We start from the raw sequence: 21,151 nt of genomic DNA, 5'->3' as shown, positions 1-21,151 counted from the left end.
GGGAGTCTCTTCTTTGCCTTTTCTGTGAGCTGATTAAGAGATAGGTTTGTATTGGATCCAACAAGATCCTACCGTCCTTCCAAGCTGCTTCTCCTTGTCTTTTCTTCATGAAGCACAGCAGGCACCTCAGACTAGATCTGGACGGTTGCTGGGTATAATAAACACCCCGTGTCCTCCTTCCACTAAGCACTGTAAGATAAACATTGTAATCTTTGCCAGCCACTCACTAGCTGGGCTATAAAGCCCTTTTGTTTGTATTCAGAAACATGGTGAAGTATTTACTTTCTTAGCCGTGGCTAACTTGGCCACGAGCATCTTTAAAGCAGCCTGCCATCACAGAAGTTGTCAGTTTTTATAGAACTGAGCAGCACAGTAGAAAAATTTACAAAGTTACACGTTTAGAACAGAAAATGTGACAGCTGTTTTAATGATTAATACATCTGCTGTCTGAAAACATTGCCGTTTATGGCCTGACTTCAAGTTGCCGGGTAAGCCTGTTTTATCTTGTTTTGTAATCAGTGCACGTAGCTTCTGCTGGTCACTGTCCTGTTATTAAAGGACTTTATCTTTCCTGTAATTCCATCTTCTCTCTCTTTTTTATTTTTTTTGACTTGAGAACTTAGGCTCTAAGATCTCCACATCTTTTTAGTTCTCATGTCAACTTCGGTCCTAAGATCTCCGCATTGTTCTTCAAGTGGTGGCTGTCGGAATTAGCATGTGTCCTGCGAGAGGCTCCACCAGCACTGAACACAGAGAAGCTGGCCTGAGGGCCCTTGCGGACCAGGGGCCAGTTCACAGGTCATGGAAGAATGCAGTGCTCGTGCATGCTCAGTTGATCACCTTCTTTGACCCTATATATTTTTCTGACACGCTTTTATATAGTCAGAGCCCCTTTCTGACTCTCTGATTTTTGGTTTGTCATTGTTGTTTTGCGTTGTACCTGCCCCCACTCACTATTTTCTTTGTTTCTAACACTTCTCTAATTGTCCAAGGTCATTCTGAATTCTGATGTTGCCTTACGGTTAATGGCTATCTACTATCAGATGCTTGGGAGCATCACTTCTATCCTTTCACCCAGATCCACACGAGGCTCACAAAAAGTTACTAATATACCAGGAAATGTCAAGGGGAAAAATCTAAAGGGGAATTTCACTCACAGTGCAATTAACTACATAAAATACCTAGAATAATCTTAAGAAGGATGTGTAAGACCCATATAAGGAAAAATACAAAACTTTTGAGCTATAAAATAATTTTTCCTTATAGCTGAGGAATACTAAGCATTCATCCAGAAAGCATTGTGTTTGAGTGAGCTTAGCAGATGAACGCTGGAGCCTGAGCTTGTGCTCCCGGTGGAGGAACAGTTGTTGGGAAGCCGCAGCAACTTTGTGACTTTTTGCTCTCTAACTACACAAAATCAAGGGTGCTTGGAGGTTATCACACCACCTGCAACCCAAATTACAATAGAAGCACTGATAAGAGTGAGCATTTGGTCAGGTTGCAGTGTTTCTTGTAGGCACTAGTTTCTAGTTTCACTTTGTGAGAAAATATAGGCATTTTAGTTCACAAATTAAAAATCATTGCAAACTCTCATTGATAGATTTTAAATGTGCTTACTTAAGGCCAATATTATTTGGCTTTAAAAAATTACACTTAAAATAGGTAACAAATTGGACATTTGAGCTTCACCTTACTTAGTTGTTTTTTTATTTGTTTTTTTTAAAAACCTTCACATGGCTCCCTTTTTACATAATAAAACTAAAACCTCTGGGGTATCCTGAACTGAGAAATGAATTTTTGAGATAGCTTAGATTTCTCCATTCGTTCAAAAAACTTAAAATTTATAACCATTCTAGGTGGAAATTTTCCTTAAGACTATTATATATGTTCCTTGGTCTGTGAACAGAATAGTTAGTGTAAAACTTAACTTCCATTTGATGTCACAGGTACAAAAGAACACTGGGGAATAAGGGGCTTTTTCTATGCAAATTCTGGTTCTGCCAATTAACTAGTGCTCACTTTGGACAAGTCAGCCTTTCTGAGCCTTGGATTACACACAACCTGAGCTACTTACGTCTCCAGGTTGTTGTGAATACACGACAGAGAAAGTCAGAGTGTAGATTATACATCATTAAATGTAGAAGTATTGCTTTAAGTTGAATTTGGGATTCAAAAGCGGAAAAAAACTAATTTTTTTTTTATTGATTGTGTGCCAGGTTCTTCACCTGTTGTCTCCTTCAGTGTTTGTAACAACCTTTCAAATGATTATTATTCCCATTTTATAGATAACATATTAAATCTCAGAGTGGTTAAGTAACTTGTGCTTTATAACAGTGATGAGAGAATGAGAATGAAGTGGATAAATCAGTGTCCAGAAGGATAGCTTGAATTTGCTGAGATTTAAACAGTCTTTTTCACTGTCAGTTCATTGTTTTGCTTTTAATTTTTAGGTTTTTATTGTTGTTGTTTTGTTGTTTTGTGTTTTTTTTTGGTATCAACAGAGGAAGTGTATAGCTAGATATTTATTTTTATTATTGAAAGTATTACAGATGTCCTCCCCTTTCTCCCCACTCCCGCTCCCTCCCCAGGCCTTCACTGCACAATTGTCTATGTTCAGGGGTTATGCATATATGCATATAAGTTCTTTGATTAATCTCTTCCCACACTCCCCCCCCACCCCTTCCCTCTGAGAATCCTCAGTCTGTTGCATGCTTCCATGTCTCTGGATCTATTTTGTTTGTCAGTTTATTTTGTGATATTTCTTGTTATTACAGAATTAATACTCATTTCAAAAGTGTGATCATGATATTATGGTTATTAAATTTTTTAAAAGAGTCCTGTTACGAACTGAATGTTTGTGACCCCCAAAATTGATACGTTAAAATCCTACCTTCAGCCCCCAAGTGATGGGGATTTTGGGAGATAATTAGAGTCAGATGAGGTCATGATGGTGAAGCCCTCATGATGGGACTAGTAGTGCCCTTATAAGAGGAGAGAGCTTGCTTTCTCTCTGTTCTTTACCGTATGAGGATACAACTAGACCTGAAAGAGGGCCCTCACCAGAACCTGACTGTGCTGGCACCCTGATCTCAGACTTTCCAGCCTTCAGAACCATAAGAAATAAATTTCTGTTGGTTATAAACTACCCAGTTAATGGTATTTTCTTATTGCAGCATAAGCTGATTAAGACAAATTCTTTCTTTCAGAGATACATTCTAGAATATTTACAAAGGAACAGCTATGAATTCTGGAATTTGTTTTTACAATTACTTGGAGTTGAAGGGGATTGAATGTGGGTTGGAGTTATAGATAAAACAAAGTTAGCAGGAGTTAATAAATTTTGAAACTGGGTGATGAGACCAGATTCTACGTCCCTTTGATTCCAAAGTCCACATACTGTTTTATCAGGTGGGATACCTAAACACCATAAATTTCAATGCTGTTTTCCCTGGGTCTTCTCTAAATGAAGTAAAGTTGTGATTTTTGAAAACCACCTCTTACGGTGCATTCTTCCTGTCTTCTGAATTTTTATGAACCCCCGTAAAGGAGCCAGACCTTGGAAAAGAAAATAGAAAGTGTATGTTTTCCCTTTGGGCAACACTAATAGCTCAGGCCACTCTGAGTACTGATTGATATGGTCCAAATTCATGCAATGCTTCCTCTGTTTGTAGGTGCAGAGACTTATCCTCAGCCGAAGCCACGAAGTTACTGCTGAGGCTTAGCTGAAACTAGAGGTGATTCCAAAAGTGTTCAAGTGGCCATTTGTGGGAGTGTTCTACTTTAGGTAGCGAGCTGCCATTGCCACCAGAGAAATGTCCTGTACTGAACTTCCTATTGGATCTCAAATCTGAATTGGAAATTGTCCACTCACCCGTAAGTGGGTTTATCATGAAGGGACTGAAGCTTAAGCTTCAGGGTGCACCAGCTGTCCCGCTGCTTCCGAGACCGCAGCAGCATGGTTGTGTCATAAATTCAGAGAGCACCTTACTGTAGTCCCTGCCAAGAAAACTTGAATTGTCCTGAAATCTTACAGATGATTAATGCTAACAACTTGATATTTTCCAAATGTGACAATAGTCTTAAATATGACTTTGGGAGTAGTGAGCTGTGAAGCTGAAAGAAAATTATCTAATCCGTCAGTAATAGGAAAAAAAAAAAAAATTGATCAGCCAATCTAGAAAAAGATGAATTCTTTTTCAATTCCTTCTATAGAAAGTATTATAAAATCATTATCACTTAAAGATGTTAACAGAGGATATACTGAAAAATATATAGATTATGTGATCAAATAATTAGTAAAAAATATTTTTATTTTTCTGGATTTGGGGATCTTTGTGGTATTTGCCAGCTTTTCAAAATTTGTAATTAGTTGTAGTTTCTTTTCTAATTCTACAGGAATGTTCATTAGGGCTAGACACAGAACTGGCTTCGAGAACTGGTTTCTTAGTATACATACCCACCCATCCAGTAACTCCAGCTGTCCCTGGTGGGGTGGGACACATGCCCTGCCATCTTAATGAGATTTATGGTAGCTCCTCTCTATAAGTTTTCCCCTTAGCAGAGGCCATCTGTTCAGACTCCAGTCTTCCATTCCTAGAAATCCTGGGCACTGTGTCATGGTCCCTCATACCTGGAGCACAAAAGACTCTCAGAGAACCTGGATCCATGACGTCTCTTCCCAGGACACAGGTGCATTCAGCACGGATTCTCACAAACTCGGAGCGACATGATAAGCATTGGTAGACTGTACTTAATGCTAAGTAAGTTTCGAGTATAGTAACTATTTTTTGAATTGAAAGTGAGGGAAAACAGTTGGAAAATTCTGTGTGCCTATGAGGATTATGAAAATAAATACTAAAAATCTGAAGTGTCCTGAAAAATCCAGAAAATATGTAATTAAAAAGCAGTTTGAGTTAAAGGGGAAAAGAGTACAAATTGACAGTTATAAAATAGTCACGGGGATGTCAAGTACAGTATAGGGAATATAGTCAAAATATTGTAATAACTTTGTAGGGTGCCAGATGGGTACTAGACTCGTCGGGGTGGTCACTTCATGAGGTATATAAATGTCTAATCACTATGTTGTATACCTGAAATTAATACAATATTGCGTGTCAACTGTAATTGAAAAATTAAAAAAAATTATTTAAAAAATAAAAAAGTAGTTTGTTGGTATTTTAAATGACCCGGATTGTTATGCATTTAAAATCTGCTCAGCTGCCCTTCACACACGCCCCCTTCCCTGCCGTCACCCTAGCAGTCATCATGTCTTGCTGCGCGCTGGCTCACAGCAGAGCTGGTGGTCTTGCGAGTGAGCCTGGTACCAGGCCGTCTGGGTGGAAGCTGCAGGTCTGTTACACAAGCGCACGAACCCTGGGCAAGTTCTTTAACTCTTCTGTTCTTTGATCTCCTCCTGCATGAAACGGTGGATAACAACATATCTACCTCAGGACGTTGTCCTGGGTTTCAGTTAACTAAAACTGCTTGGAATATAAAAGGTGCTCAACAATGTTTGTTATTGTCATTATCTTTCTCATGGGTTATTTCAGATCTGTTTAGGATTTAAAAACCAGATAATCGAGCCCGTCTGAACTCCAAATAAGATAAAATTAAATGGTCTTTGAGTGGACGGCTAACCAGCTAGGCCATGTGGAGAGTGTCTGAGGAACAGCGCAGCTGACTTGTTCAGGTAGGAAAAAGCTTTAATGAGGCCTCAGTCCTGTTGAGAAGGGCTGCTTACCTGCCTGACCTGCTGCTTCTGATCTGCAGAATCTTCACTCTGATTACTGGTCTAGACAGAGAATTTTAAGGTTATGTAAAAGTATCCCCTTAACTCAGGTCCTTATCATGACAACAAAAACATGAGGTGTAAATGGCTCCGCCTGAGGTGGAAGAATACAGCTTGGAGTAGCTCTGGTAAACATGATAATACTCTGGACACACTTGCCTATTCTGCGCCGTTCTGTTGTTGGTCTCTGACATCCTGTGCTCGGGGACTGGTGACACCTTGGTCAGCAGGGGATAAAGGAAATGTCTTTGCCCCATTCGGTTGAACCTTCTTCCATCAGTCTGGCGTGCACAAGCTTCCGCAGGGCTTTCATTCATTCTGCCGGCTCCCCCTCCTTGTTTTTCCAGAAGAGATCCATGCGACGCCGAGATTCCCAGGGCCCAGTTGGCCTCAGCCTTATTTTGAGACAAGGGTTTTGTCTCTGGGGTGAAAGTGAGCGGAGATTATGATGCTTAGCACATAACAGTCTCTCAATAAATATTTATTAAACAAATGGATAATTGCTCTAGTTTTCAGTGGGAAGAGAATGATGCACACATGGCCTAGAAAAGCTCCCTGCAGTTACTCAGAGAGCGCTGACCCTAAAATGTTGTGTTTTTATGCCACACCGTCAAACACCATTCTGGCTTCTCCAGCCAGCACTTGTATCGTTTAATTCAAACATATAACCACCCATGTATGAGGCTATATATACACAAACTGTGTGACACTTATTCTGTTGGGTCAGAGGTATTTTTTGTTTGGTTTGACTGGATGGGTCATATTGTTCAGTAACAAGTTGCAGGTTGTAGTTTGTTAGCATATTAAATCTGATTAAGTTGAATTTTTTATTTATTTTGCTTAAAATTCTGAACTTTTATTTGTTTAGGGTTAATTTTTTCTCACAGGTGCACTAGCATCAAGTGCACTAATAGAGATGTTTTCATTAAATTTCCTCTGCTAGAGGTTATAATAAACAACTGATTTCAAAAAAGATAGCAGTTAAGAAATAAGTGACCTACAATCAGGACTATTTTTAAAACAAACTTAGTTTGCCCTGAGTGAAAAAATTTAAAATTTAGCTGCTCCATCTAGTGGTGAACTGTTATATGACTTTAGTGAAGACATTTTAGGTTTTTGTGTTGATTTTACTCAGATTTTGCTGTAGTTAGTAGAAAAAGGTATTTCATAGACTATCTTATTTTGCCACTTAAATTAACAGAAAATTATTCCACATAAGAAGAATTGTCACTCCTTAATGAATCTAAATAGACTTAAAGACATTTGCTAGCCAACTCAAAGTTCAAATAAGTATTTCTTCAGTCTGTCTAGGAACTAGCACCAACACTGATATTTATATCCACACCTATATTTTTAATCCACATATAATCCTGAAAATATAAAAAAAGTAGACCACATAACTTAATAAGGCCTGAAAAGTGCTTTGAGTTGTGTGAAAAATATCAGTCTTTTAAAAAGGTATTTAGAAATCAAGATTGCATGTGTTCCTGAAGGAAATAAATTGTGGCTAACAAGGGCTCTAGGTCAGGCTACTTGGGTTCAAATTCACTGTGAGGCCTCTGTCTCGGTTTCTCCATCTAAAAAATGAAACTAATACTGCCCCTCTCATAGAATTGTGAGGTTAAATTAGATATTACATGGAAAGCACTTGGAGCCATGTCTGATGTAAAATAAGTGCTCAAACATTTTTTCCTAGTACCATTACTGATGTTTTGCATAGTCCTGGTTTCTTGATGTTGACTTGGAATGCAGTTGAACTGTGCCAAGGTCAGGTGTCCATTCGGCAAGCCATTGGGAATCGCTTGCGTCCCTGCCCAGGGAAGTGCTCCCGCTCTGGGAGGGACTCTTCATTGCAACATCTTAAGCGTAACCCAAGTACATTCTCTAACATTATTTACGTGGTCAGTCATTTCCCTTTCCAAATTCAGCTTTTTCTGCCAGAATTTGAACACTCAACTGGAAAGCAGAGATGGTGTGCTTGTTCCTGGGCATGACCAAAGCCTGTTAATTGTCTCCTCAGAGGACATGGAGGGACAGATTCCATGAAGCTATTTGCATACATATTCCAGGGGGAAAAGTGCACCGATTGACCATATTAGACTACATTTTCTTTCATCCTTAGAAAGGTGTCTGCCATGAAAATACCCCCTCTTCCAGGATCTAATCACAGATTTCTTTAAAAACATGGACTGTGGAGCCAGAAGTACTTAGTTGTAAATCTTAGCTTTGCCATTTAATAGTAGAGTAACCTAAACAAATTATTGATCTCTGTGGGGCCTTGTTGATTCATGTGTAAAAAGAAAACCATAGAATCTCCCTTAAAAGTTGTTCTGCAAACTAAATGAATATGCATGAAGCACTTAGAATAGTGCCTGGTATGTAGTAAGTGATATATAAGAGCTAGTTGTGACAGTTATTATTTGTGAACAATCATTATTCTATGCATCATGAAATGTATTTTTCTAGAAATTTCAAATTCAACATAATCTAAGACTTATTCTTTCACTTTCACCTTTTGTGACACTTTTCCATATACTCTCTTCTCGACTCTAGTCTTGAATTTTCTTTGCCTCTCCCCAGTCTTCTATTTCTAATGTTTCTTCTTAGATAGTATTGTCTATTCCAGAAACTCTTTTTCCCTGTTAATACATTTTTCTTTAAACCTTTTACTTCTTACCAGAAAATTACACAAGGATACAAACTATGTTTATTTTTTACATATTTATGATACCTTGCACAGAGCTTGATCCACAGTAGGTTCCCAATAAACATTCATGAATAAAATATATGGAAAAACCTGGTTACAATTGTACCTGAAGTTTGTGATTGCCTCAGAAAAGAATACCCACTATTATAATTATTGTCATTTACTTAGTATCTATTAAAGGCTAAGCACTATACTAAGAGTTTTTTATGTAGCATGATCTCATTAAATGACATCAATTTGGGGGGTAAATCTTATTAGTTTTATTTTACAAATTAAGAAGCTGAGTTTCAGAAAATATAAATTACTTGTTCAAAGTAATTGGTCACTGTTAACGGCCAAAGCCTCTTCTCCTGAAAGAGCCCCCATTGGTTATTGGACAACTCCATTTATTCCTCCTAGTATGTCGGTTCAGGATGGGACCACATTTCTTTTGTTTACTATCTCCTGCAGGTAAGTGCCCTTCCTGAACTTCCACAGAGAATTACACATTTGAGAGGTTGTAAATTCAAATATTCCAGCTGCCATACAGAGAGCAAAATTTATTCTGTGAGGTTATGGGCTGTATCCGGAAGATCAGATCTGACTTAACTCCAGCCCTATACTGTCAGACAGAAAAACCAACCCAGTGTTGACAAACACTCTACTTTTTAAAGAGCATCTGGAAATCTTGAATTTTGTGTATAACCTTTAAATTCAAAACATGAATTTTAAATGTTGGCCCGAAGTTTAAAAGAACACTGTGCAGGCCAAAACAAAACAGGCCTATGGTCCACATGTAGCCTTGGGCATCCTTTTGCAACCTCTGACCTCTACACTAAAAACAGCCAAGTTCCTGATTTCTCTGCTTTGCAACTAAGCCCCAAGCCCAATGACATGCACTGGTATAAGCTGTAAATATCTGTCCCTGGCCTGGGGGCTACGTGACCAATACCGGGAACCACAGCTCATTTATCTGCAAACAGATCGCTGTGTGGAATTTTTAAATGTTTTTCTCTTTTACCTGTTTCTCTTTTTCTTCTTTTGGATGCTGGCTGGGACTGGGAGTCTGATAATTCCTATCTGCAAACCAACTTAACCATGTTCTTGACTTGTAATACCTCCCTCATCTATGAGGTTCCCAAGTAAATATTCTTAAATTTTAATGATCTGTGAAGAAAAACAATTGTTCATTGTAATTCATTTGATGGGGTGAGAGACTACATAGAAATAACTGAGCTTCTTAGAAGGTTAAAAAAAGAAAGAAAGAACTCCATTGAGGAAGAAAGGGAGAGGGGGGATAGACCAGCTCCTGGTTCTAGTCACCTCAGATTAGTTGGATTCTAAATTCTTACCTCTGTTCCCGACCTTTCTTTGAATCTACCTAGTCCTCTAACTGTCCAGGCTGCAGTCCAAGCTCCTTGAGTGCAGGGATTTTGTCCATCTCGTTACGTAAGTACCCCCAGCTCTAGCACAATGCCTTAACCCAAAGTAGGGGCTCAATAATACAGGGTGGGACAAAAGTAGGTTCACAGTTGTGAGTACCTGAAGCACAGAGTTTATTCTTGTATTATTATTTATTAATTTTTGTATTATTTTCTATACAAACAACAGTAAACTTAATTTTGCCACACCCTATATTTGTTAATTGACTCCTGGATGTTTAACTTGTATGTCACTCTGTTACCCCATATGTACTCTGTCCAAATCTAGTGTGTCTCAAAATCATCTCCTTTCTGAACAGGGATGTTTCTATGAATGGACTTATTATTTTTTCATTAACACATGCTTGGAAGCATTGAGACATGTTTGAAAGCCATCCCCCCGCCCCCCACCTCTCTGCCTCATTTCTCACCTCCTGTCAATCACCAAGACCTGTGAATCTTCTGTCAATATGTCTGTCCTTTCCTTCTCCCTCCATATCACTCTTGCTCAAGCCCTTGTTACCTCTTGCAACCCAGGACTATTACAAGACTCACTTAACTCTTCTCAGATCTTGTCTTCCCCTCCCTAATTTATTCTGTTTATCACAGGAAAACACATTTTTGAGGACTTCAGCCTCTTACTAAAAAGGCTTTGTGCTTTCCCATTGTCTATCACTAAATTCAAACAGCTTTTCATTGTAGACCAGACACAATTCATTCACACCTACCACCCCAGTCTTAATTTCCATTGTGCCTTTACCCAGACCCTCTGTTTCAGTCAGAATGTCTCCATTGGCAGGGCCTGAAAAGGCCAAGCTCAGACTTTCTTTTTCTTTTCTATTTATGGTATTTTCTTAGCTTCTTCTAGTTAAATAAACCTTACCCCAGATTTCTGTTCTATACTAGGTTTTTGGTGAGATAAGTGTTTGTCTTTCTTTCCTCCCTTCCCCGCCCCCCAATATGAATTTCCCTGACACTCTACCACACTCACTATATCATGAACATGGAATGCATTTCATATACTGTTTTGTAAAGAGGTCGTAGCGTATTGTAGTCCAATTTATAAACTCTGGAGCCAGGCAGCTCACTTCAAATCCTGGTACTACCACTCATCCTGGTGACTTCAGTTGGGTTACTAAACCTCTCTGTGCCCTTATTACTTCTACTCTACATTCAAGATAAAAATAATGCCTACCTGCCAAGATTGCTAAGAGTATTAAATGAATCATTGCATGTAAAACAATGTCTCACACAAGGTGAGCAGTAAATAATAAAATAATAATAGTAACAACAACAATAATAAATGCTATTTGTTTTTTATGTGAATGACATTTTTTCATAACTGATTTGGAAGCTTTTTCAAGTCAGAGATTTCCATATGGAAAACCCTTTGCCTTGCACGGAGGAGACCCACAGGAAGACAGTGTGGTGCTGCAAAGGTTCTTAGTGGCCAGGAGACCAGGCATATCAGATTAGGCAGGTGTCTCAACTTCTTTGACCCCCATTTGCTTATGTGTAAAATGGAAAGGTTTTTTTTCCCTGATGTTTATATAGTATATTAAAGTGAAAGTGCTTCATGTACAAGAACTCATTTATTATCTGCCTACCTACTTCACATTTGAGATAATTTATCTGAGGTATGTTGGAAATTGAGGCATACAGATGTGAACCATATTACTAAGGTGCTCAATAAGTGCTTTTTGGAGAATGGGATTAAATGTTTGCCTTCCTTTCTCCCCCTCCCTCTAATGTAAACTCTCTAAGAACAATTTCTTTTTGATATTTTTAGTCTATAGCGTCCCAGTCTTCTTGTGGAGCACCCTCCCTACCCTCCATAGCTCTGAAAAACATTATTGTTTTTAGAAGGGCGAGTGGTGAATGTGAGTAGAGGCACCTTGTTCTATGGTGTAATGGTACCTGGAGAAATAGTAGGAACTACAAAAATCTCTTAAAATAATGTTCTAACTCTTGTTCCATAGAGTTTAGTTTTGCCCACTGTTTATTAGGGTGATTACTGTCTCTTTCCTGAGGTAAAAAGAAAGGCTAGACTTAGAAAAAGGGGGGTAGAGTAAGCGAGGTTTAGAAAACCAAATAATCATCGTGGGAGAAAAGAAAATTAGAAACAAACTGGCGTAGGGACGATAAAGGTATTAGATTAAAAATGAACAAAACGTGGAGCCATACAAAATGAACATGATTTTTTAAGACAAGAAACTGTATTTGTCTTTGAGAAACAGAATATTATAGAAAACATAGTAAAAATAATGAGCACAGAAGGGTATATGATATGGCCCACTGTGGGAATTTCTAAGCTGGCCTCTGCGCTAATTATTAAGTATCCCAGCTCTCATTCCATATTCAAACTAAGCATCCATAAACTTCTCTCCCTGGCAGGGTGAGCCATAGGAAGATATTCAAATACCTAAGTAACTATGGAAATAGGAGGAACAAAGAAGAATTCTTGAAAGTCTCTGGGTAAAGATAAAAGGAAAACAATAAAGAAGATGTGCTGGCAGGGGCTGTGACAGATCTCTGTGCCGGGAATCGGGAAGATGAAATGGAACAAAGCCGAATCCCCACGCCCAGGGAGATGGTCCATAGATTTCAACTACCCGGTTAACTTTCAGAGAACTCGCTCAGGAGAACAGAACTGGAAACGTATAAAACATACATTAAATTCTCAAAGCAAATGATGCAGGCAGAGTAGCAAGAATTTTGAAAATGGTCTTACATTCTGAAGATTTTATAGACTGCCTGAATGTCTTAAATAACCTGGGGAGGAATGGTCCTAGATTAACCAAGTTCTACATAGGAACATTATTACAAAATGTTAGGAAAGCAAGCTTAACTTGCTTATAAATTTAGTGGGTTAATATATATATGTGTGTGTGTATATATATATGTATATATATAAAACTTTAAAGGGAGGTTATAGATTTCTGCCATACCAAATAAAAGGCAAGAGATACAATTTAATATATTCAATGTCAATGCCTTATTGGACCCCTATTCTCTTATTACAGTCTGAAGTTAGCTGTGTGTTTTGTTGATGTACAGGTTATCTATTCCCACACAGCAAACACTCCAAAATGTAGACCTTTCCACATGGTTTGTTATCCTCTTATTTAGCATGTTTACAAGGTCTCTCGAGGCCCAGGCTTGTAATTCATACACTGTCACTCCCTCCTCATTCAGTCAAATCAAGTCTAAGGTCCACCCTATTCAAGAGGTGGGGAAATCGACTCCTCCTCTCATGGGAGAGCTAGAAAAAAATGGGCTATTTTTAATCTATCCGAGGTATTTAACTCAAATTCCAAATGGGATAAGAGACACGAAAGAGTCAGACTTAAATTGAAAACTGCTAAATGACTGCAAAGTGTTATTATTATGGCTGACCCATTGACCCTCCCCTCCTTCCCCAGGGTCCTTCTGGCAGGTGTCCTCGTGGGGAAGTGCAGGACATCACGCCGCTGACATGCTGGGCCATGTGGAAGCGTGGCTGGGGGCTGGGCCACTACTTATTTCTTGCTATTCAGTATCTCATGTGTGCGTCTGCTTCCAATTCCGTGGCACACAAAGTGTACTGAATTTCAGAAAGAAAGGTTTTTCTGTGTGCTGCAAATCTTGTGATAATATTTGTCATTAGCTCCAGCACTGATCCATAGTTCAAAGGACATTTACACTTCAACTCAAGAAGACAGGCTGTTATTTTCTTAACACTTGTTACCAGAAGGCCTAAAGAAAAATAGTCAAGCAAAAAAAAAAAAAAAAAAAAAGTATGGTCGAATCACATTATTTATTCAGTTCTGTGCCATCCTCATAAGAACTCAACAGTGACAACAGGCCTGAGGAACCAGTGCCTTGTTTGTAGTGGGCATCATCATTGTGGTGACTCCACAGGACAAGGTTCTCCTTCTCTGAGGAGCTTCTGATATGCACATATATGTCCTCTCCTGGCCCCCATCCTGATAACTATCTCAGTGTTAGGAAAGAGTTCCCCGGGCTGTGGCTTCTTGGTTCAGGTCTGTCATCTGACCTAAGTTGCTCCTATCAGTTTGTTTCTCTCATGAACTGGAAATGTTGCCAGAAGAGCAGCAGTGTTATTGGAAGTGGTTGGTGGCTGAGACACATTGCAATACTCTGGAAGGAACACCTCCTGCAGGGGAAATACATGAAATTGCCCTAGTTCCTACCCTTTCTGAGCTTGGGTTTAATTCTTTTTTAGATTAAAAAAAAAAAAGAAAAGTCTTTATTGATTTCAGAGAGAGGAAGGGGGAGGGAGAGAGAGAGAGAAACATCAATGATGAGAGTCATTGATTAGCTGCCTCCTGCACGCCCCCTGCTGGGAGTCAAGCCTGAAACCCGGGCATGTGCCCAGACTAGGAATCGAACCGAGATCTCCTGGATCATAGGTTGATGCTCAGCCGCTGAGCAACGCTGGCTGGGCTCTTTCTTAGGTTTTGTAAGGTATTCCAGTATTCCTGCAATTAATTCCCTGTTTTTGCTCGAACTACAACAGTTGGTTTATTCTAATTCTACTTGTTATCAAAAGAAACTTAACACAAGACAGCCACAACCATCGCTGAATGGTTAGCATAAAATGGGTTATCTGGGTGCCATGTCATTGGTTCATTCAATAGTCATTTATTGAGGACCTATTATGAGTCAGTCACAGAGACAGGCAGGAGGAGGTGTGGAAGACAGTCAAGCAAACACTAAGTTGTGATAATGTTCTGGTAGGGACACCTACAAAGTGATGTGGGGGGAGCGTGAATGAACTGCCTGGGTAGGTTGGGGAACTGGATTTAATCATCTTGGAGAAGAATATGAGCTAAGGACTAACTCTAAGTTCTACAGAAAATTCAAATCTCATGATGTTACAGTGACAGCAAATGAAGAATTTCTACATAGGGGCTGAAGACCAGCTGTTTGCAATATCGACTCAGCTCTGCTGAGTGGAAACTGATTTCACCAGCAGCATGAGAGGCTTAGATTGCATATGTTTCCTGACAGTGAGATTGTAGACTCTTCTCCTCTAAAGGTTTAAAAAATAACATAGGTCTTCATCTACCTGGGACAGCATTATGGTGATGCTGTTTAAAAGTAGGGAAAGGTCTTCCCTGGCTTAGAGATTTGATAATTCTGTCAGGTTTTTAGAAAAACCTTATCAAATCAATGAAGAAATGAAATTACAGACAGAAAAGTAATGCAAAAGAGTAGAAAAATGATGAAATAATTAATTCCCGATGGAGGTCAGGAGTGAGGAAGAAGTGAAGAGACTAAAAAGCTTCAGTATTTTTTATTTTGGATATTATTTTAAGATCACATCGTCTATTGGTTGCTCTAGAACTCCCAGGTTGGGTCTCAACTAGCACCCAACCTAGGGTACTTGGGTTTCCTCTAATTCACTTTATAACTAATCTCATCTTGTAGAATATTTTATGTTTATGAATTTCTTTGTATTGTGAACTTAAGCAGATTCATAGACTAAAACTGTCAGATGAACATCAGCTCTCTATGTCATTCGAAAGTTACATCTGCCCCCTTTAAGGTTAGTTACCTATACTTTACGTGTAATGTTTCTGAATTCTGCTTTCCTCCACGTGGCTGACTTTATTTATACTCTTTTCTGTGTTGATGTATTCCCTATACTTGCCACATTTAATAACACTTTAGCTGGTAACTGAATCCGTAGATTTTGATATATGTAGTAAGCGGGGTAGCTAGAACCGAGGGAGAGGACAGATGCCCTGGGAGCATCTGTGATGGTATGAAACCATCACCGCCTCCAACCTGTCACCCAGCTAACCCTCCCTCCCTCCCTCCCTCCCTCCCTCCCTCCCTCCCTCCCTCCCTCCCTCCCTCCCTCCCTCCCTCCCTCCCTCCCTCCCTCCCTCCCTCCCTCCCTTCCTTTCCTCTCCATTCTTCCATTTTCTTCCTAATTCCCTTCCTCCCCCCCCCCCCACTTTCTTCCAGTTCGAGAGACAAGCATGAGCTTAAAATCAGAGCTTGTGTTCAGAGGCTTATAAGTCTAGTTGGACTAGATGTAAGGTACAGGACTAGAAAATAAAATTAGAAAATTAAGTTAGGTAAAATGATGTAGAATTTGCTAAGACAATAGAGTTTAGTTTATTGGGCAGGCATTGAACACAGCATTCGAAAGATAAGCATGAAAGTGGTGGATAGTGGGGGCCTCTTGAGAATGGCAATCAGTTTAAAGAGTCAGTTAAAGTGGGGAATCGTTCAAAATGCTGTACACATTAACATTTTATTTTACATGAAAACCCAAAGATCTACATACACGCACCAAACCAACCTCTACCCAGTTAGGGTGACCTGCTCATCCTAGCTTTCCCAGGATTACCTTGGTTTTCCATGGAAGTTCCCACATCTGTGGAGCTCCTGCGATCCTGTGGAAACTGGAGGTTTGTCTAGAGCGGTCCCAGGTTTCAAACTAAAAGTCTCACGTCTTGGGAAACCCTTCAGTCCTGGGCAAACCAGGAAGGTTGGCTACCCTTTACGTCCAATCGATCATCAAGACCCACGGATCCTAACTAGATTGTCCTGTTCTCTGCCTCTCCACTGCCACTATAACTGGTACTGGCGTTGTCACTTCTCACCTCCAGTGCTGTGAAGCTTTTTAGCTTTCCTTTGCCTCTGTCATTGCTTCCTCTATCCCGGTCTTTGAATTGTTGCTAGGGCAATCTTTCTAAACTATAAATAAGAAGATGTCATTCTTCTTAATTTTTTTAAACTGTTCCCTATTGGCCGTACGATAAGGGGCACACGTTTTAGGATGGCTCATGTGGCCTCTCATAAAATTGTCCGTTTATTTTTCTAGACTCATCCCCTTCTCACATTCTTACACTGTATCTAAACCCAGATGTCAGCTGTCCCCTCTACAAAAGCAGCCTTTGTTTTTATTTTACACCCACGTGGACACAGAACTCTTGCATGTCTTCACATTCTCTGTCCCAAATCAACTTCTACAAAAGTCTTACTGAGAAACACAGAATTCACTGGGGACGCGAAGAGAATATTTTATCACAAGCGGTATAGTAACAACCCCCAGTTTACCATTTGACCATTTGACATTTTTTTCCTACAAAGTTCCTTCTCAGCTATGGCACTTCTAGGATTTTTTTTCCTTTGTTTTTGCTTTTGCGCCAAGGTAAAACAACCTTCCAGGATCTAGGCGCACCTGCCCCCACCCCAGGCTCTTTACACTCTCCTCTTTCTTATGTTGAGCAATTTGGCTTTGCCCCAGCTTCTGTTTATAAATTTACATTCCCCAAAGCATCCAAGGACTCCACGAAACAAAGTGTCCTTCTTTTTCTAGATTACATTCTTGCTTATTGCCATCATTTTTAGCTTGAATATGTCCCTATGGTCTCACCTCTCATCCCAAGTAGCTTATTAAAATCTTTCTTTAAAAATTTAGTGTTACTCTCCTAGGGGAATTATTCTACCAGTTGCTAAGAGAGTAAAAGTTCCTTCATTTACTTACATGAGTTTCAGCCATATTGGCTTTTCTGCAGTTCTCATAATATTTCTTGTTCTCTGCTACTATGTTTTTGTATAAGCTGCCAAATTGCCTAAGATCCTTTACCTCCATTTACTTGAAAAAAAAAAAAAGTTGACTAACAAATATACCTAAAGTTATGAGATGTTTTTATGTCTCCATGCCAAAATTAGCCTTCAGCATCAGGAAGAATGGACTGGTTTATACAGACCAGTGTTAGATGTAGTTCATGGGGCTTGATTTGGACAAATAACTTCCTAATTACATCATGACTCATTTCAGCATTTTTCATCATTATTGCATGATGAAATGCTCTACATTAGTCCCTAGGGGATTAGAAAGAAAACTAATCTCACATTCTGAAAGTCATTTTTAAGACCTCCAAAGAAGGTTGGTTTATAAAGGTCAAGAAAAAGGCCCAAGAATTATATAGCTCTCAGTTTGATTTTAAGTCGGAGAATCAGTACAATTAATCAAAACTGCAACTCACAGTCCCTTAGAAAACATTATGCAAAACACATGGCCATTATGTGCAGCCTAAGCAATCATATACGTTTACAGATTGGTCATATTCAGTTCATCTGCTTTATTTTCTTGATAATATCCTTGAGCATATCTTCATTTTTACTAATGCAAATTGAAGATTTTAAGATGGTAGTAGCATAACTTCTTGTTGTTTACGGAGAGCCATGCTCCTTAGGCTTCTCAGTGTCTTTCCTTAGCACTAGAGCCCTTGAGCTTCAAAGCTTCGAAAGTATCTTGGATTAACAAAGCAAATATAGAGTTTAGAAACCCAGATTTCTATCCAGCTATGTTTTCTTAAGTCATCTTTAAACTCTGTACTTTCTTATCTTTTAAACAATCTTTACAACTTGTATTTTAAAGGAGAGATCTTCCCGTGTGTTCTTTCTTGCTCAGAAGGTAATATAAAGTAATAGATGTGAAAAATCCTTTGAAAACTAAAAATGTTTCGCAATCATAGGCGGGCCAGATAGCGTTCAGATTTGCAAAGGGCAATGATGAGATTTACTGTATCAATCTATTTATTCTTCTTACTATTCAACTATTCATCTATCTGATTCCCCTCCTTTAATAAGTATTTATCAAGCACTTAGTATCTGCATATAATAGATATGGTCTCTGTCCTCAAGGAATTTTCACTCTTGTGTAAATAGTAAGTAGACAATTTAAGTTTAGATTGATAAGTCTGTAATTGAGAAGAGAATAGTGGGATGGTTAGATTAGGTAGAGTGGTGGGTAGGGAAGGTTCTCCACAAAAAGTGATATCTAGGCTGAGAGCTAATGCTTCAGCTCTTATGGGAAAACATGGAAAATATTTTAGGTCTCATGGAAAGTATTGGTAATAACAGGGCAAAGAGAGGTGATAGCATGTTATAAGCACAGAGAACACTGTGTGCAAAGGCCCTGAGACAAGAGTAGTGCAACTCAACAAAATTTTCAAGGTAGCTGTTCTGCCAGTAACAAATTTCCTCAAATGGTTTATGAACAATGTAGTATCCAGCTCCATAGAGTATCTGAAGTGTGAAAGGTGTGGGGTTTACCTATTTGTAGCTGTTCTTTGGCCTCAAGTCTTAGATTGAATTTTACCATTCTCGGCAGCTCTCTCTGTCTTTTTTACAAACAAATCTTTGGGCACTAGATTACCAAGACTTCAAAGCTTTTGGTTTTTAAGACATGGCAGTTTGAATTGAAACACTACAATGATCAGGTACTTAATAACTCAGTAACAATATTCCTGTGTCTTTTCATTTGAAAGAAAACTGGGTATCAGAAAGGTTAGATACCTTTCCCTAGGTTATCCAGCTATTCAGTAGCAGCTGTTATATGGAATATAGGCTACTCCTGGGACAACAATGGTCTCCTCATATTAGAATCAGGAGCAATATGATCACAATAATACACAAAGATCAAGAACAACCAGCCCAGGCTCAATCCCCAGTAGGGGGTGTGCCAATCAATGACTCTCTCCCTCTCCCTTCCTCTCTCTGAAATCAATAAAAACATATTAAAAAAGAAAAAAAGAAAGTGATTATCCTATTAAAAAAAATAAAGAACCACAGAGGCTGAATACGACCTTTAACAGTACAGGACAACAAGGCAACTAAAACTCTTATCGCAGATATAAGTTGTTATCTGACTTAAGTGATCAGACCTTCTAATCTGAAGCATTGCCAGCATCGCCTCGCCTGCCATAGCTCCTTTCTGTTACAGTGGTACCTCGGTTTTCGAACGTCTTCGTCTTTGACGAACATTTCGGTTTACAAACACTGTAAACCAAAGTAAATGCTTTGGTTTTCGAACAGGCCTCAGAAGTCAAACATGCCACATGACTTCTCTGAGGGCAAGATCCTGAGGCCCAGCTGTCAGCTGTGGATCCCTCAGTTTTCGAACATTTCAGACCTTGAACGATCTCCAGGATGGATTACATTTGAAAACCGAGGTAGCACCGTATTAGAGTAGATGAGTCTGGAAAGCATGATTGTCTCCTGAAGTTCTCTTGAAGTTGATAGTTGAGCATAAAATAAGTTCCTAAGCAATGGTTAAGAAAGATAAGAACCTGTAACTAAGGACTTAGAGAAAGACAAAATGGAATTTTAAGAAATCCAAATACAAACTTCTTATTTACCTAGAGCTGACAGATTATGATTCTTAGGGAAACTGAGCAATCAAACATAATCAGAATTGTTGCTAAACATTTGCAGCCTTGACTAACCACTAATCACAAGAAGAGCAACATAAAGAAAAATAGAATCCATGTCCAGCCTGATTACTGAATACCTGGGTTAGGCCTGGTGAAGAAAAGTAGGAATGTCATGTGTGAGAGTAGTAGTGCTACTTCTAAAGCCTAAGGGATATATATTACACCAGGAAACATTAATGATTCAAATCTCTTTACATTTACTTCCTCTAGTACATAGACCTCAGACAATGGCAAAACTTCGGTCGTAGTTGTTTTCCTGCTACAGGACACTTTGCAGATGAGGTCCAAACCCTTCAGTGAAATGAAAGGTCCCTAAGAGTGAGGGCCCTTCTCTGATCAGAATTTTTTTCTACCAGAAAACTTTCTGTATCTCTTAGGAACCTTTCAGTTGCAAGCCACAGCATACCTAGCTCAAATTTGTGTAAGCGAAGCGTTATTGGCTCATATATTTGAAAGGGCCAGAAGTTGGGCTTGTCATAGATGCAGTTTGATCTGGGGGGATCAAATGCTGGATTTTTCACCACCTCTCAACACTTTCTTTCTGTGTGTGCCAGTTTCATCTTTGGGTTGCTTCTTCAATGAGATAAGATGGGGCCAGCGTTTTTAAGCTTCATACATTCATCTACAAAATCCAGTGGAACAATGAAAGCTTTTCTTTCTTAGAGTCATTCAGCATGCCCAGGAAGTTGGGGCTGTGAGGTTTTGCTTAAATCAATCAGGGTTCTCCATGGAGATGGGCAGTGGGATCATTCCCATCCAACAAACTTGGCAGAGAATTGGGATGGGAGGACCCCCCCGCCCCCTCAATTCTTCTAGTGAATGACTGAGGAAATTGCTACTAACTAGCAAAATATTTTGCCACCCTTGATTTTTTTTCCTCTTTCTTTCTTTTTTTTTGGCATTTTACCTAAAAGGACTCTAAGTCAAGTTTAGCTTCTGTATTGGTTGGAATATAGTTTCAGGTGCATGTAATGGAGATTCAAAACAACAGCATATTAAACAAGATAGAAGT

Source organism: Miniopterus natalensis, chromosome 9 (assembly GCF_054644295.1).
Source record: "Miniopterus natalensis isolate mMinNat1 chromosome 9, mMinNat1.hap1, whole genome shotgun sequence".
In the NCBI taxonomy this organism is placed as follows: domain Eukaryota; kingdom Metazoa; phylum Chordata; class Mammalia; order Chiroptera; family Miniopteridae; genus Miniopterus; species Miniopterus natalensis.
Note: the sequence above shows the minus strand (reverse complement) of the source record.